Below are 12,223 nucleotides of genomic sequence, written 5' to 3' on the forward strand. Positions count from 1 at the left end.
TCAGCCGGTGCACCTGGAAGCTCAGCCTCCTCCTCCTCCTGCTCCTCAAAGAGTTCCTCTTGGTGTTGGATGAGGAACTCAACCAGCTCCGTCACCTGCACACAGGAAAACATTGGTTGCCAACCCGCTGGCTGCAAATGGGTCCAACAGCCCTTCCCACTCCTGATGCTGCCTTCTGCACAGAAAGCTGCAGCTGTGGGGCTGCTCTTGGCAGCAGCTCCCCCACGAGCATTTGCTGAAGAGAGGAGGCAGCCAGGAAGCCCTGAAGAGCAAAGCTGGCATGGGCCTGGAAGGCTGCAGCGGGCTGGCAAACACAGCGTACCTTCCCTGTCACCTGCATCAGGACATCCAGGGCCAGCGTGTCCTCCTCGGGTGGGCTGAGGAGGTTGGGCCCCACGCAGATGGCCAGGTTCCTGGCAGTCATCTTGGTGACAGGGACATTGGTGCTGATCTTGTGGAGCAGGCTGAGCAAGGTTCGGAGGAGGAGGAGGTTGGCCTCAGGTAACTTGCTGGCCACCCTGCAGGAACAGGAACGCAACGTGAATGGATGAAGTAGGTGTTGTCCGGACAGGTGTCCCATGCTGGTGTCAGGCAAGCCCATCCCAAGCAAGGCTCCTTGGCCAAGCCGGCTCTACAGCAGAGGGACTGCCTTTGCTGAGATATGGGCACCTCCCTCCCTGCCAGCCCTTCTGCTGAGAGTCCCTTTGTGGAGCCACCCCCAATGCCTGCAGGCAGTGCTACAAGGAGAGAGACAAATGCTTTTCTGTGCCACTTTCCCCCCAGAATGCTGAGCCCACAGCAGCAGCAAGAGGTGGGTGGCCAAAAGCACGGCTTGTTCAGGCAGGCTGTGGCTTTGCAGGCAGGTGTTGAGCTCTAGCAGTCCCTGTGGAGCCGCCAGGCTGCTGGCCACACTTACTCTTTGAGCCCCGCCAGCCTCTCCTGCCTGCTGGTCTTTTGCAGGGCGTCCATCCACTGCTGGTAAAGCTCCGAGTGGAGGAGCTTGGAGGGGATCTTGCGGAGGAAGTCCTGCAATGCCAAGGGCTGCTGGTGAGGCTGCAAGCAGTGCCGCCGGGAGCACAGGTGGCATCCCCAGCACGCTGGGTGCCGAGCAGCTCCTGGGTTTGGGCTCCTGCTCACACAGGTGCCCATCAGCAGCACCAGACTCCAGGTCAGCAGGGCTCACCTTCAAGATGACAGCCAGGACGTGCACCGGCTGGCTGGCCAGGTGCACCTGAGCGCCGGTGTCCAGGGCCTCCCTGATGTCCCGGGAGGCGCGCTCGCTGGCCGCCAGCCGGAAGATCCCCTCCGTGGATGGGCCCTGCTCATGCAGCAGAGCCAGCAGGTCCTGCAGGGGAGAGAGGAGGACATTGCTGGGCTGGAGACAGGCCCTGGGACAGGCCAAGCTTCCTCAGGGACAGGAGGGAGTGTGGATGGTCTGCAGCTCTCCCTGGGGCTGCACAGAGGGGTGGCTGGAGTTGGCTGACGTGGAGGAGTGTGTTTTATTCCCAAGGCTCATCTGGGATGCCTCCAATGGGGACACTGCCTCTGCAGAGGAGGCAGCGGGATGGGGATCCCCTGGCCGGGCTTGCTTACCTGGATGGGCTGGGGCAGCGCACCATCCTGGCTGCAGAGAGCTGCCAGGGGCCGGCCAAAGAGAACCCCCGTGTGGGCAGAGGGCGACGGCCCCTGTGCCTCTGCAGCCGCCGAGGTCCCTGGCCGCGCAAAGCGCCAGGGCAGCCACCTCCTCTGGCTGCGGGTCTCACCTTCTGCCAAGGAGAAGAGAACAAAGCAAGGTGGAGCAGAAGCACCAGACCAACGTTCCTGGAACCTCTCACACTGTACCCCACCCGCCAGTGCATGGGACAAGTGTCATTTGGGAAGAAGGGACCCTCGGGGCTCAGGTCTCTCCTGCTGCAGAATAACAGGGACAGACTTGCCCTGCAGGAAGGGCAGCAGCAGCCCCAGGGCAGCATGAGTGCCCGCCTGCAAGAGGAGGAGGGAAGGGCTGTTCTGCGCCCGTCTTCTCCCAACTCACCAGCCAACTGGCCACTTCTACCTCGGCCACCAGAGGGGGCGACAGGTGGGGGCCGCTCCTCTGCATCAGCCTGCAAGAGATGTGCTGTGCTCGCCCAACAGCCCTGCAGCAGAAAGGGCCCCCAGCGAGCTGCATCGTGCCCTGGCCACGTGTGAGTGATGGGCATGGCTGAGATTTCTCTCTGTGCGATGCTCACCGTTGCCTGGCCCTCAAGCAGCCTCTCCAGGCTGGCGGCGTGCAGTGTCATGGCCTGGGCAAGCAAAAAGAGAAGAAGGTAAGAAGTGATGTCGCTGGTGCTGGGCTGGAACAGGCTCTGGGGACCGAGCGGAAACAGGAGGGACACTCACAGCATTGCGGCTCCTCAGCTCCTTTAGCAGCGCCTTGAAGGAGGGCAGCCGGGTGACCTGGGCTCCCTCCACTCCTTCCGGTGGTCTGTGCGTGGGGAAGGAGCAAAGAAAGAGCTGTGTGAGACACAAGCCACGTTTTCCCTGCCCTGCCAGCCCAGGGAGCCCTTCCAAGCTGCCCAAAGCACCCGAGTACCACTCGGAAGCCGAGCGGAGAGCAGCAGCAAAGGTCCAGGTGGGGCTGGGCAGGTGTTGTGTGCACACAGCCTGGTGAAGGTGCTCCACCAGCTTTGCCCACTCAAGAGCTGCCCACTGCCTTTGGGGCAGCTCTTCTTAGCTGTAGAGCCCTGTTTCCACACCGTAGGGCTATGATACCTAGAGCATCCCCCTATGAGGTGAGCACAGGTCCCCCAGGCTTCACTGCCAGGCAGGGCTTACCCAAGGAGGGCGCTGAGCCAGAGCTCCTTCACTGCCCGGCAGCTGCAGAAAGAGGAGACACAGCCTGAGTGCCGCTGCTCCCCAGCCTGCGGGCACAGGCAGGCGCTGGCACAGCCCTGCCCCGTGGGGATGGTCACAGGGACAGGACGAAGCCATGGGAGGTGGCACCCAGACTCACCGGAAAGTGATGACACACGAGCCGCAGGGCCAGACGAGGAGGAGTGAGGTGGTGTGCTTGCCTTCCTCCTCTTCAGAGGCATCGCCGGCTGCCCCCTTGGTGCTGCCCAGCACCTGCAGCTGGCCCAGGGCCAGGCAGAGCTTTGGGCGCGGGGCGCTGCCACGTCTGCAGAGAGGAGCGGCAGGGAGTGAGCTGGAGGAGCCGCAGCCCGCTGGCTCCCCTCCCGAGTCCCCCTGCCACAGTCACGGCCATGGGTGTATCCAGCACCAGGGTGCTGCTGGCCTGGGGCTGCTCCTGGGATGACGCTGCCCTGGTGCCAGGGCCAGTGCTTGGGAGGAAAGGCAGCTGGGCTCTGCAAATCTTACTGGTGCTTGGCGATGACCAGCATGTCCCTGAAGAGGAGGAGGTCCCTCTTCCTCGTCACACGGCCCTGGGTCACCCGCACACGCTGCCGGAGCAGTGGTTCCCATGATGCCGGGATGGGCACGCACTGCTGCACGGGCTCAGGCTCGTCCCTGCAGAAAATCTCTTGCAATGGCTGGTTTATTACCTACTCCCTTAGAGGAAATTCTTGCAGCTCAACACATGCCTTTTGCAGCACGTGCAACTGGGTAGAAGGAAAAGTGCAAGGAGAGGAGCCTGTTAGAGGAAGTTTCTGCCCTTGGAATCTAACGCACGTCGGGATCCAGGCTAAAGCAGTTGCCCTTGGCTCAGCGCTTAGGAAAAGGTGTGTTTGCAGCGTGACAGCCAAGGTGGTCAGCATAGTCCTTGCCAATGAAAGTGAGTGTGAATACAGCAGCACCACTCCTTCCAGCTTGCTGGATCACAAGCCCCCTGGTCTGCAGCTCAAAAGTGAGCTGTGGCTCCAAAGTCTTTGTCATATCAAATGAGCAAGAAGTCTTCAAAGATGGTCAGGATTTAAAATTACTTCTTTTGAAAGCATGTACACGGGACATCTTAGGTCATCTCTCCATACTTGTCAAAGCAGTAACTTGTTGACATTACATGGAATTATAAGGTTTTCAGTGAAAGTATCCCAGCTTCATACAGACTGTGTAGTCACCTATTGTTCAAGAGGAAATGTGAATCCTCTTGGAGCAATGCAGCCGTTGTTCAGTCCCTAAGTGACAACACGATGGCCATAAAGTACAAAGAAAATGCCTCCGGTGGTACAAATTCTGACAAGCTTTTGAAGAAAAGGCCACAGCTATCCTATTACACCACAGAAGAAAATGGCTAAAAGCAAGGGGAGGTTTAGGTTGGACATTAGGAAAAGGTTCTTCACCCAGAGGGCGGTGGAGCACTGGAACAGGCTCCCCAGGGAGGTGTCACGGCCCCAAGCCTGACAGTGTTCAGGAAGAGACTGGACAACGCCCTCAGACACATAGTATGATCTGTGGGGTTGTCACGTGCAGGGACAGGAGCCGGACTCGATGATTCTAGTGGGTCCATTCCAACTCAGGACATTCTATGATTCTATGAGTTAATTCAAGAATATCACTCCTGCAAAGTCCCAGTGATGTCACGAGCCGTTACATTATCTTTCAACTAGTTTATGAGTCACAGCACAGCGGGATGTCTTATTGACCTCCTCTGTGCAGTACACAGCTACGTACAGTAGAAACTAACTAACTAAGTAGCTCTCTCCCATTGAAATCAGAGCCAAATTCAGTGGGACTTTACAGTGAACACTGAGCAGCTTCCTAGATCTTGTGTATGAGAAGGCACCTGGTCGATAGAAGGTTGCCCCAGAGCAGGTGCTGGGTGGCGGCAGGCACACTGGCCAAGGAGCAAGTAGGGCATGGACAGGGTAGGTGTTTCCTGCAGGCAGCAGCAGTGAGGGATAGACTCGGCTTGTCGAAATGCAGTGGGCTGGCATGGATGCACCTTGTTGTGCAGCACTAACGTGGTTCCCTGCCTCTCCAAGTTTGGGAATGTGTTTGTGCCAGGTCTTCTTGAAACAAGGCTGAGAATCAATTTCCTGTCACCTTAACAAGCCTTGTGCATCAGAGGCAGCAGAGGTTCTAGCTTTAGATGGATGGAGATGGTTCAGATGGAAGATCTCTCTACTAAGACATTAATCCAATCTGCATTTATTGTAGTGCCTTTGAATTCTAAGAAACACAACGTCATTGGTGTCCTTTTGATCGCCAGTGATCTCTGAGGTAAGTATTTTATTTAGATTCATGGCAGGTTTAAGACTGTAGAGACTCGTTACATTAGAAGCATTTACCTTGCTTGTAGTGAAAATCAACCGCATTCTAAAATACCCTGCTACTGAGGAAATCAGATTTCTGAGATCAGAGAAAGGGAGTACATGTAAGGGAGATTTTTCTCCGGTAAATCATCTCTATAGAGTCATTCTGCAGGGTATATTGTATACTAATAACCAAGCTCCGGAGCTTTATCTCACCAGAATTGGTCACTTACTAATGGACCTACTAAAGGAACTGTGGAATCAGAGAATGTCTTCAGTGTGAAGAGGCCCACCGGGATCATCGTATCCAGCTCCTGTCCCTGCACAGGACAACCCCACCGTTCACACCATGTGTCTGAGGGTGTTGTCCAGTCTCTTCTTGAACACTGTCAGGCTTGGGGCCGTGTCACCTCCCTGGGGAGCCTGTTCCAGTGCTCCACCGCCCTCTGGGTGAAGAAGCTTTGTATCCTCAACTCCAAAAACCTAAGGGCTGGCCTCAGGTTTCTCCTGGTGTTTTCTGCCAGAGGCTCCAGGTAAGCCCATTATCTCCGGCTTCAGTGTAGAGCACATTTTTAACATCTAGTCCATTCCGAACTGGTCCAAGGGCCACCGCATGAGTTATCTTACGCTTAATTTGTTCAAAGACTTGTCGCTGTCGCTCGATAGAGAGGGCTCACAATGTGGCTGTAGTCAGGAATATGCATTCTCCAAAAACCTACAACGCCCAAGAAAGTTGATCACATCCATTGGGGTGTGACGACAGCCATCTTGTCATTTTATTCCTAAAAACTGGATCTCTCATGCAGGTCCCTTGACCTGTCTTCGTTTTATGTCAAAACCAGCATCCAAAAGAATCTGAATTACTCTCTCACCTTTCTCAAAGACTTCTTTCGCTGTGTCGCCCTATACGATGTTGTCCTCAATATATTGCAAGTGTTCTGGAACTTTACCTTGCTCTAGCATGGTCTGGATCAGTCCATGGCAGATGGTAGGACTGTGTTTCCACCCCCGGAGCAAGTGATTCCACGTGTACTGGATGCCCCTCCAGGTGAAAGCAAGCTGCGGCCTGTACTCTGCTGCTAAAGGAACAGAGAAAAATGCATTAGCGATGTCAATTGTAGCATACCACTGAGCTGCCTTTGACTCCAGTTCAAATTGCAGTTCCAGCATGTCAGGCACAGCAGCACTCAATGGTGGCGTAACTTCATTTAGGCCGCGATAGTCTACAGTTAGTCTCCACTCGTCACTAGACTTAGGCACTGGCCAAATTGGGCTGTTAAAAGGTGAGCGAGTCTTACTGATCGCACCCTGGCTTTCCAAGTGATGGATCAACTTCTGGATAGGAATCAAAGAGTCTCGATTGGTGTGAAATTGCTGGCGATGCACCATCGTGGTAGTAATAGGCACCTGCTGATCGTCACCCATCAGCAGTCCTACAACAGAAGGGTCATCTGAAAGACCAGGCAAATCAGACAGCTCTTCAATTTTCTCAGTGTTCACAGCTGCTATACCAAATGCCCACCTATACCCTTTTGGGTCCTTAAAATACCCTCTCCTGAGGTAGTCTATGACAAGGATGCACAGAGCATCTGGACCAGTCACAATGGCATGCTTTTGACAGTGTTTACCATTTAGGCTCATTTCAGCCCCTACAACAGTCAGTTCCCGGGATCCCCCAGACACTCTAACAATATTGATGGATTGCGTTACTTTATCATTAGAAGGAATTATTGTGCACTGAGCACCAGTGTCCACTAAAGCTTTGTACTCCTGGGGGTGTGTCGTACCAGGCCATTGAATCTGTACAGTCCTGTAAACTCTGTTATCCCTTTCCTCCACCTGGTTGGAGTCAGGGCACCTCTAATTTCTGTCTTGCACAGTCTCTGGGTGTGAATTAGAGGTTCCTTCAAGAGCATCAGAGTCTCTTCTGCTCCTTTTGTAAACTGGAGCAGCCACCTTCTTAGGAGTTTTTCCTTTTATCTCACGTACTCGTTCTTGAAGTTCTGAGGTAGGTCTTCCATGCCACTTATTCATGTTTTCTCCCTGCTCACTTAGGAAGAACCACAGTGAACCTCTTCTTGTGGGCTGCCTCTGTCCTCTCTCTTGAGATAGGAAATGCCTCCTCCTAATAGCTGAAACATAGGTTCGTACAGGTCATGAATGGTGCGTGTCTTCTCTGAGTTCTTTGATTTCCTGCAGCAGCTTTTCACACAGTTTCTCCACAGCAGAGACACAAGCCTGTAGAGAACCAATAATAGCCAGTCTCCGGAGCTTTATCTTACCGGAATGGGTCAACTACTAAAGGGCCTGGCCTGGATTTGTGGAGCATATTAGGTGAATAACACAATATTGGTTTGTGGCAAACACATTTTTTAGCTGCTATGGGGTATGCTGCATAGAGATCAGGGCATCTTCCTGGCTCCTGGTCAAATTGGTGTCCACTAGAACACCCAGGACATATTCTGCCACGTTGCTTTCCAGCAGCTTGGCCAAGCTGCTTCGGGTCACAAGTCTATGTGGATGAGTCCTGGGATGCTTCATGCCCGTACCGGTGCCATCTGCAGTCAGTTCCACGCTCTTTCTGCAGGTCTCCTGGTGCCACGGGCATGAAGATGAGGAGGGCATGTTTCCTGCAGCCAAAGCAGTGGTGCAGGTGGAAAGGCTCTCTCTTGTTATGGGACAGGGAGAAAGAGGATGCACCCTCTTGACAGGGTCCAGAGATGGAGTTTCCACAGAACTCCACCTTTGTCTTTTTTCCCTAGGTCCAGCTTTTTCACACCAACTTTGTTCTTCACAGAACATCTGGGTAAAAGGTGGTGGTTCATAGAATCGTGGAATCAGAGAATGTCTTCAGTGTGAAGAGACCCACCGGGATCATCGTGTCCAGCTCCTGTCCCTCCACAGGACAACCCCACTGTTCACACCATGTGTCTGAGGGCATTGTCCAGTCTCTTCTTGAACACTGTCAGGCTTGGGGCTGTGACACCTCCCTGGGGAGCCTGTTCTGGTGCTCCACTGCCCTAATGTTCAGTCTACACCTCCCCTGGCTCATCTTTCTGCCGTTGCCTCAGGTTCTATCATTGGTCACTAAAGTGAAGAGTTTGGTGCCTACACTTCGTGCTCCCCTTGGGAGGAAGCTGTAGACCACAATGAGGCCTCCTCTCAGTCTCCTCATCTTGAAGCTCAACAAACCAAGTGACTTTAGCTGCTGTTCATATGACTTCCTCTTTAAAACCTTCACCGAATTGGTAGCCCTCTTCTGGATACTCTTGAGTAGCTTTGTATCCTTTTAATCCTGCGGCGCCCAGAACTGCACCCATTGCTCCAGGTGAGGCCGCACCAGTGCAGGGTAGAGTGGGAAAATCACCTCCCTCTCACCTCAGGTTGGCAATGCTGTGCTTGATGCACCGCAGGACACAGTTGGCCCTCTTGGCTGCCAGGGCACACTGTTGGCTCTTGTTCAACCCGCCCTCAACCAGAACCAGATCCCTGTCTGCAGAGCTGCTCTCCAGCATCGCGCCCCCCAGTCTGTATGTACAGCCAGGGTTGCCGTGTCCCAGGTGCAAAATCTGACACTTGCCAGGAGTGGCAAGTGCCACTTGTCCAAGAGCATACTGTGAGAGACAGTGGCTGGTACTCCCTTTTAGACCCCAGCCTCTAAAACATCGAGGAGAAGCTCCAAGAAACAGAGCAGATCAGAACAGTGCAACCCAGGGGGATTGCCTTCTTCCCACTCTTCCTGGCATGCCTGAGACAGTTGGTAGACAGAAGAAAGCTGTCCTTCTGCCTCCTCAAGCAAGTCCTGTTGTCTCTTTGGCTCCAAATCTATGAAGCCAAGTCAGGAGAAGCCAAAATCCCCAACCCAAGCTGTTTTGTTCCATTTTGTAGAAAGGGGGAAGGGAAACACCTAACAGATTTCTCTCCTTAATTTTACTAAATTACCCCTTGAACAGGCAAGTATGGTTTTGATTATGTCCTTAATTTTAGGTTTTGCTAGATACGCAAAATCTCCTATATTTTCAAATGAGTTGAAAATTATGTCTCAGCATGGTGATTCTGACCTTTGATTCATTGCTAAAAGTAACACTAAGGGTACTTCATTAATTAATAGCCTTTTGGCTCCGAAATTGAGCATTCTAGTAGGTATTTATGCTACTGCATCTTGCCTTACAAAAGCAGGCAGTACAGTGTTTGCTTTCTGCTTCTGGGAACTGAGTTTGTTTCCAGGGAAGGACACCTAAAGGAAATGACATCTTTTCTCTTAGGATGTTGTTGTTGTCTCGTGTTTAAAAGATAAACCAAACCAAACCAAAATGGATGTCGTAGGGAAGAATGTTGATAGGGAAGAGGGAGAAATGGGCAGGAAAAAACTGTCTCATGGTAGCGGGAGCTTCTGGAGTATGGTAGTTACATCTATCCACCAGAGGCGCTGCTGCACCCCCTCACACACAAGTATAGGTGGATAGAGGTTTTTTGTGTTGTAGGATCTAAAAATTCAAAGCAATAGACAACTACATTTTATTCAGTTCTAAAACCAGAAAAATAATGACCAGAGTAAATATCAGATAAGCATGTCCCTCTCACACCCCCGACCTCCAGTCCCTCTGGCTTTTATTAAAATAAACTTGAGTTTAACTGAATTATTTTCAGCATTTATTCATTTCTACAGAAAGACACAGGTTCCAGCACTTTTCTGTAGGTGTGCACTCTGACATTTCTGGTTAGTGTCTCCCAGAAATAATAACATATCTTCCGTGCCTTACTTTCCGCCCTCATTTGGAATCATTACCTTGAGGGACTCACAAGGTCTTAATAACATTCCAAATCAAGAGAGCCGGTATTAAAATGTAGTGACCCGCAACTTGTGCGCTTGGCTCAGCGACAGGAATAGTAGTTGGTTACGTGGAAATCAATATTTCCCCGTTTGCATCTCCTGCTAGCTCTGATGTGATTTCAGAAAGCCTGAAATGCTTAGGGGCCCAACAAATCCTTCTTTGGACCGCATCCTCTTCTGACACGGTGCTTTGCTTGGAGACGAAGAGTAATCACAGTCATATCAGAGGCAAATTCGGTGGGATTTACAGTGAACACCTACACCTACTGTAGAAACTCAACTAACTAAATAACAAACTCTCTCGCCAAACTGGCTCAAAACGTTATTGGAAATACTTGAAAAGTGAAAACTGCAATGTGAAAAAAACGTCTTCAGTAGACAGCTACCTACAGCAGAAACTTACTAACTAACTAACTCACTAACTAACTCACTAACTAACTAACTTCTTATCTTACTAACTATCTAACTAACTAACGAACGAATGAACGAACAAACTCTCTCGCCCTAGTGGCTAAAAACACTGTTCTAAACATCTGAAAATTGCCAACTGGCATGTGAAAACAAATGCGTTAGAAGCTCTCAAGTGCCCTTTCTGCAGCTCTTTTCACGGCTGGCACAGCCAACACTTGTGAGACTTCTTCATGGGCTGGTGAAAGTTCTGCAGAAAGGACGAGATGTGATCTTCTTTCTCAGAAGCCCCACTAGATCGTCCAGCTGAGCCAAAAGGGTGGCAGCATGAGGGTGATTTCTTCGGCCACCTCTACAGCCTGCCTTGAGAAAGATGGGGGGAAAGGACAGGCATTAGGCACCGGGTTGAGAGGCGAACAAGCAACTTGTGCTTTGACGTGAAAGGCAATATCCATCCGCAGATCTCCACTGCAGATTTCCTTAGAGCTGCTCATTAGGCTTTGGTGTTTTTCTCTTAATTATTTAGATTGCTGAAGCTTGGGGAGGCTTAAGTGAACACACCAGCTTTTGACTCAACTGCTGGACAAATCTCTGCTGTAAGGGCCAGGCCTGGGTGCAGCTGCAGTAAGAATGCAGGGTGGTAGAGAGGTTGTAGATGTCCCTTCCTTGGAAACATTTAAGGCCAGACTGGATGGAACTCTGAGCAACCTGATCTAGTTGAAGATGTCCCTACTCATAGCAGGGGGTTGGACTGGATGACCTTGGAAGGTCGCTTCCAACCCAAAGTATACTGCCCAAGGGCAGGTGACCGCTTCCTCTCTGGGACCATCAATGGGCACCACAGAACAATTTCCTATACTCAGAGCAGCGTGAAAATTCCCAAGAGGGAGAACAGGCTCTGTTACACACCTGGGTTCCTAGGTCTTCTCACCCTGCTTGGGTGGTCTCACTTACCCATTGCTGAGCTCTCTGTTCACAGCTTTCGGCTTCGCTTGGGTGGCGGGCCACCGACCTCCTCTTCGCAGCTGTGCTTTCTCTTCCTGGGGGATGGTGTTTCCCCTCGCTGCGAAGAGGTTGGACACCTGTCCGTTCAGGAGGATTGTTAGACAGGCACAGCCATGATCACCATGAGTCAATTCTACTCTTAATCACAGCTAGCTCATGTCACCTGGTCTGCCCAGAGGTGCTCTCCTGGGGTTCACATTCTGGAGCAACTGGAGGCACCTGCAATGGAAACATAGAAGATGACACCTGCACACTCTCCATCTCAGCCCTAACAGGCGGATCCCTTGGATGGGTTTGCTCAGCCCAGCTGTGCCACTTCTGCTGGGATCACCGCACAAAGAGTCCCTACAGTGGCCATCCCACCTTCTGGGTGGGGAGGCATTCTCTCACGCTCTGGGTGGACCTCACATACCTGGGCAGTTTCTCCTTCTTCTTCTGGTGCCGGTGACTCCTCGGCCTGTTGGCTGGCAAGTTCAGCCTCGGCCGGTGCACCTGGAAGCTCAGCCTCCTCCTCCTCCTGCTCCTCAAAGAGTTCCTCTTGGTGTTGGATGAGGAACTCAACCAGCTCCGTCACCTGCACACAGGAAACCATTGGTTGCCAACCCGCTGGCTGCAAATGGGTCCAACAGCCCTTCCCACTCCTGATGCTGCCTTCTGCACAGAAAGCTGCAGCTGCGGGGCTGCTCTTGGCAGCAGCTCCCCCACGAGCATTTGCTGAAGAGAGGAGGCAGCCAGGAAGCCCTGAAGAGCAAAGCTGGCATGGGCCTGGAAGGCTGCAGCGGGC

The sequence above is a fragment of the Streptopelia decaocto genome (genome assembly GCF_964273445.1).
Source record: "Streptopelia decaocto genome assembly, chromosome: 1".
Lineage (NCBI taxonomy): Eukaryota > Metazoa > Chordata > Aves > Columbiformes > Columbidae > Streptopelia > Streptopelia decaocto.